A 6,150-nucleotide genomic window follows, 5' to 3' on the forward strand; every position below is an offset into this window, starting at 1 on the left:
GGCAAACATTACACCTGTTGGTGGCTGTTCACATTCAGCCACCTCACCTCTTTTCCTAAGCGCCATACTTTGATCTGGTCTGCCTTTATTTATGGTTGCTGGTCTGGCACTGTGAAGGTCAGTTTTGACATTGTCCTGGTGTGTGTTCTCTGCCGCATATGCTGGGACCTGGGCTGCCTTTTTTCCACAGTTGCCTCTTTTTGCGACATGGAAGCGGTTATGTAAAGGTCACAGGTATGTGTTGCTTTTATATGGTTCTACTTTTAATTTATCTAGGATGCTGCATGGCACAATGAAATAAAAAAAAAAATATGGAGTAAGGCCCCCCCCTATTGAGATTTGCCGTCACGTGGCAGGGGTGGCTCAAAAAATTGATCAATTGTTTGCTAAAAATGTCCTTTTGTATTATAGTACAGTTGGAATAAATCTGTGAATTTGAACTTTTTTTTATGCATGCCATTCTCAGATTTGCTGGCTTCCCTCTCTTTTAGCAATAGGATGTGTCTATTAGACCATCATTACTTATCTGTAAGTGAAAAAAAATATTACACAAAAAACAGAAAAAATCCTTTATTTCAAATAAAGTACAAAAAATACAACCTCTTACTCCCTTTTATTAACCCTCAAAACACCCAGTTCTGACATAATCCACACAAGGTCTCATGAAATTTACTGTGTGTAGGCACAGAACATTATCGCACAGTGTTGGCTTCAGGCAGATACTGAGATGCAGTAATGAGCTGTGACATCACTCAGTTTATTTGCGGTCATAGCAGGAGGTTCCCATTGTCCTCCACCTGTGATCACAGGTTACCTGACCTCAGGTGTCCTCATTAAACTCAGGTGAGGTCACTGAGTTCACAGACCTGCATCTCCTGGCAAAAAACCCCACGGTTTTCTGTCAGGAAGTGCAAATTTGGTGCTGAAATGTCTGCAGCAGATTTCAGTACCAAAGTTACACCTTCTGGCAGTAAACTGCAACAAAACCGCATTGAAACTATTTTTTTTTTCTTTTAAATGTTTTTATTAATTTAACACAAAGTAATATGAATATAACCAGACATGTTATGAAAATCTACATTGCTGATTTTAGTAAACAACTCACATGTCAATATTCTAGGTTATAGAATGTTACTTTTAAATTTAACCACTACATACTAAACTACTATAACAATAAAATGCATCAACTTTTAATCTGTCTTCTTTACTCATTGGAGTGGAAATCACCAAATCACAACATATCGATCAATATTGAAACTATTTTTATACTTTTTGTTTTACAAAGAGATGCAGATTTGGTGCTGAAATTTATTCACAATATTCCTGCACCAAATCTGCATCTTCTGGCAAAAAAACAACATCAAAACCGCATGTACTGTCAGAGTTTGACAGCACAATATAACAGTTTAAAAGCCTCATGTGTCTGCTGATCAGATCAGCAAATATGTGCTGGGATGACTGTGAGAGAGACACGACTAAGGGTAGTGGCACAAACAGCAACGACGACAACGACGTCGCTGCTACGTCACCATTTTCTGTGACGTTGCAGCGACTTCCCGTCGCTGTCGCTGTGTGTGACATCCAGCAACGACCTGGCCCCTGCTGTGACGTCGCCGGTCGTTGCTGAATGTCCAGCTTCATTTTTTGGTCGTCGCTCTCCCGCTGTGACGCACACATCGCTGTGTGTGACAGTAAGAGAGCGACGAAATGAAGTGAGCAGGGAGCAGGAGCCGGCGTCTGGCAGCTGCGGTAAGCTGTAACCAGGGTAAACATTGGGTAACCAAGGGAAGACCTTTCCATGGTTACCTGATATTTACCTTCGTTACCAGCGTCCGCCCTCGCTGCCAGTGCCGGCTCCCTGCTCTGTGCACATGTAGCTGCAGTACACATCGGGTAATTAACCCGATGTGTACTGTAGCTAGGAGTGCAGGGAGCCAGCGCTAAGCAGTGTGCGCGGATCCCTGCTCTCTGCACATATAGCTGCAGTACACATCGGGTAATTAACCCGATCTGTACTGTAGCTAGGAGTGCAGGGAGTCAGCGCTAAGCAGTGTGCGCGGCTCCCTGCTCTCTGCACATGTAGCACAGCGACGCGTGTCGTTATGATCGCTGCAGCTTCTGCTGTGTTTGACAGCTAAGCAGCGATCATAACAGCGACTTACAAGGTCGCTGTTGCGTCACAGAAAATGGTGACGTAACAGCGACATCGTTGTCACTGTCGCTATGTGGGAACCCAGCTTAAGGATGTACTGGTGTATCCTTGCTCGTAAAGGGGTTAAAGCACCACTCCAGTATTGAAGAATGAAATGCTGGAGTTGTGCTTTAAGTGTTGACATGGAGACACACAATACAAAGTAATGGATTACAGTAGTACAGTAAAGCATTGCAAGTTTAAAATTTATTGTAAAATAAAAATTTAGTGTTAAGATAAAAAAGTAGCAAAGGAAATAACAAAAAAACGAATAGGTTCCAAAAAATTCTATAAAATGTGATTAATATAAAAAAGTTAGAAACAAAAATTTCTTGCAAAAAAAAAAGAAAAAATGTGCCCTTAAAGTGTAATCAGCATTTTAATTTTTATTTTTGTAAATCAATAGTACACATAAAAATAAGAAAAATTGTAACATATCAGACAAATTTGATTCTTTCTCTGACAGAATTGATCAGTTATTATCAAAATTCTCAGTTCTGAGGTAAAATCTGAATTTAGTGAAGACTTTCCCATTACTGAGATAAGATATGACAGTTGTTACTGATGAGAGTCTATGATAACAGGAGGAAGGAGGAGCTAGAGGCAGAGGGAGGAGCTAGAGGCAGAGGGAGGAGCTAGAGGCAGAAGGAGGAGCTAGAGGCAGAGGGAGGAACTAGAGGCAGAGGGCGGAGCTAGAGGCAGAGGGAGGAACTAGAGAGAGAGCTCTGCCCCTCTTCCCTTTTCTAGCTTCATAGAATCTCATCACGGACAACTGCCATCTATAGAAAATGGAGAAACTCCAGCTCCAAGATAGAATATATCCAAAGCTTTAATTGTAGAAATTATTAAAATCTAAAAGTGTAAAAATATAGACATTATGCTAGTCCCACGGCGTTAGGTTAGTCATTCTTGACCACAGGGGAAAAACAGCTTTGAGTTTCAGACACCCTTGCGTCCTTTGTCAGAGCTGAGGTTCCCACATTGCATGAAGTCTATATAAATAACTCAGTGATGAAATTGGCGTGCATCATCCCACATGGTCCAAAGTCATCCAGTATAATGGGTGAGTTACAAATACTAAAATTCCTGGGTCAAAAGAAGTATCTCTCATATTCCTTCATGAACGGTATGAAAAACTTTCCAAACTGGTGAACTAATAAGTATTATTACAACATCTCCAACAACACAAAAAAAAATGGTGCAAAACATACATTTAGCAGCAAGTATATAAAACATGTGGATTTGCGGCTTGAAAAATTACAATGTTGTCACCATGTATCATAAAAACATCTAACTAATGCAATTAAGAAAAACAATTAGATGTTATATGTTACAATAAATTAGTGCATCTCATTCCAAATGATCCAATAACCAGCATGGTATGTCATTGCATGTCTGACCCTAAGATCGGCCATAGTATTTTCATTAATGAAAACCAATGTTTAATTTACAAAAAAACATTCCAAAATTACAAAGGTAAAATCTATGTTATCCGAAATGTCTGGGATTCAACAGATATCACCAAATAGAGGTATCAATGCGTATGTATGTTCGATCTCAGTGTCAAACATGTAATGAAATTTAATACTAGGATTGTTATTGAACATAACAATACTGGTATTAAATTTCATTGCATGTTTGACACTGAGATCGATCATAGTATTTTCATGAACAGAAACCAATATTCAATTTACAAAAAATTTTTTTCCAAAGTATTGACTGTATTGCTGTGCTGGGTTGCTTCACAAAGTGTTGCCATATCTATAAGGCTTTATTCAGATACTCTTAAAATTAAATTTAGATTGATAATGTTTTTTCTTCCTGTCTGTAGTACAGTAAATTGGATAAGTAATGACTAGAGAGAGCGGACTCATGGTCGTTCAGTGCGATAAAGTTCAGTTTGAGACCCGAACTTCTCCTGAACGCTAAAGGAAGTCACTAATTTGGCAGATTGGGTCTCCGCCCACATGCAACCAGCCATAAACAGATCACTTCCGGGGGCGGATGGGCGTGAGTTTGTCCAATTTTGTTTTTTTTGTGCACATCACATCTGATCACACTGTTGTTACCCCCAGTGCAAGCCATTCAAATACTGCAAGCGGCTCACACTTGGCTGAGAACCGAGCGTATCCAAACACAACGATACTCACGCGAGTGGTGTTCATAAGTAAAACCCCCAAACTCTGTTTTTTTGTAAAGTCTGTGTTTGGTATGAACACTGAACCTCAGGTTCGCTCATCTCTAGTAATGAGTTAACAGGGTTTCATTTATCTCTAATGAATCGGTATAAAAATATAACAAGAAAAAAAAGAATATAGCAGTATAGTTTTTCACAGTAGGATGCCAGGTAACACACTTTCCTTTGCATCCAAACATAAAGCACACATGCATAATATAATGAACTTGATATACCATTCAAAATAGATTTTTAATGAAAATGTCTAATAATTTATAGTGTACTACATTATATTATTTTGATAAAAGTAACTTACATGCTGTGTATATTCAAACAATTAAGCCAATCATAACACAGCTATGGGTTGAAAGTGCTGTGTTCTTTGATGTAAATGCTCTTTTTTACTTCAGCCATTTAAGGAACAGAGATTAGCATAAACAGAATGTGGATAATCATTTTGCTACTAAATTATGTGGATTAATCATGCTGAGTTTATGCTAATCTGTGACTTTAGATTGTCCAATAGGCATTGCCTATTTCACAGCAGATGGTAATACCACCTGAATCATCAACAAAACTAAATATTTTGCATCGCTTATTAAACAACTGCGTTCCAGGATGATGTAGAAAAGTCTCATTTTAAAATCAAGTGTCTCAAAATGAATTACTATTATTAAGTCATAAAGTAGCTCAAATGTTGAGAGTAGTATTTCATTGCATAATTTAGGATGCAACTACAAGGTTGGCTTTTATGTTGAGAAGTTGATATGGTACTATTGATATTAATCACTTAAGTCTTTATGGTAATTTAAATAACTGTATTAGTGAAGCATGCAATGATATAAGATTGATGAAAATTACTGTCAATAAGCTATGAACTGTGATTTTTTTTTCAAAATGGTAATTATGGGTGCATTATGAATGCAAGCAGAGTATGTGACTTTTTTTCTGCTACTTTTACAAAATCATACATAAGTTTATTCTATTGAAATGGGAAAGAGAAAGAAAGAGAGAAAGAGAGAAAGAAAGAAAAAAAGAAAGAAAGAAAGAGAAAGAAAAAAAGAGAAAAAAAGAAAGAAACAAACTGTCTGCGGTGTAGGTGCGTACGTGTGTCCGTGTGTGTGTGTGTGTCCTGTCAGTGTGCTATTCATGTGACATCTGCATAACACACTGACAGCAAGAACTTCTATACTTACCTGTCCATGGTGCTGCAGCTTCCGGTCCGAGGTCCAGTGAATATGCAATGAGTATAATGAGGGGGGGTCAGAAGCAAGTGACAGCAGTGCTGGAGACATCAGCGGTGGAAACAGGCGAGTATAAAAACACGCTTTTTCTCCAGTACGTGTCACACTGATCATATCAGTGTGCAGTCTGTGTGACATCCATGCTAGCGGAGAAAAATTGACATGTCTGCGCATGGAGCACATGGAAAATTATTGAATGTTCTCAGTGAGAGGAACAAAATTATAATCTTGTGATACCTTTTAATGGCTAACTAAAATAAAATAAAGTGATGTTAAAAAGCAAGCTTTAGAGACATCTCAGGTCCCTTCCCAACTCAGGTCCCATCCCTCTGCTCTGTTTGTGCATACCATGCCTGATGAAAGGACCTGAGATGTCTCTAAAGCTTGCTTTGTAACATCATTTTATTTTATTTTAGCTAGCCATTAAAAGGTATCACAAGATTATAATTTTGTTCCTCTCACAAAGAACATTCAATCATTTTTCAACTGGCTAACACGGTACCAAAACCTTTTCACTTGTAACTGGAGTAGAGATGAGC

The sequence above is a fragment of the Anomaloglossus baeobatrachus genome, chromosome 4 (assembly GCF_048569485.1).
Source record: "Anomaloglossus baeobatrachus isolate aAnoBae1 chromosome 4, aAnoBae1.hap1, whole genome shotgun sequence".
NCBI classification, from domain to species: domain Eukaryota; kingdom Metazoa; phylum Chordata; class Amphibia; order Anura; family Aromobatidae; genus Anomaloglossus; species Anomaloglossus baeobatrachus.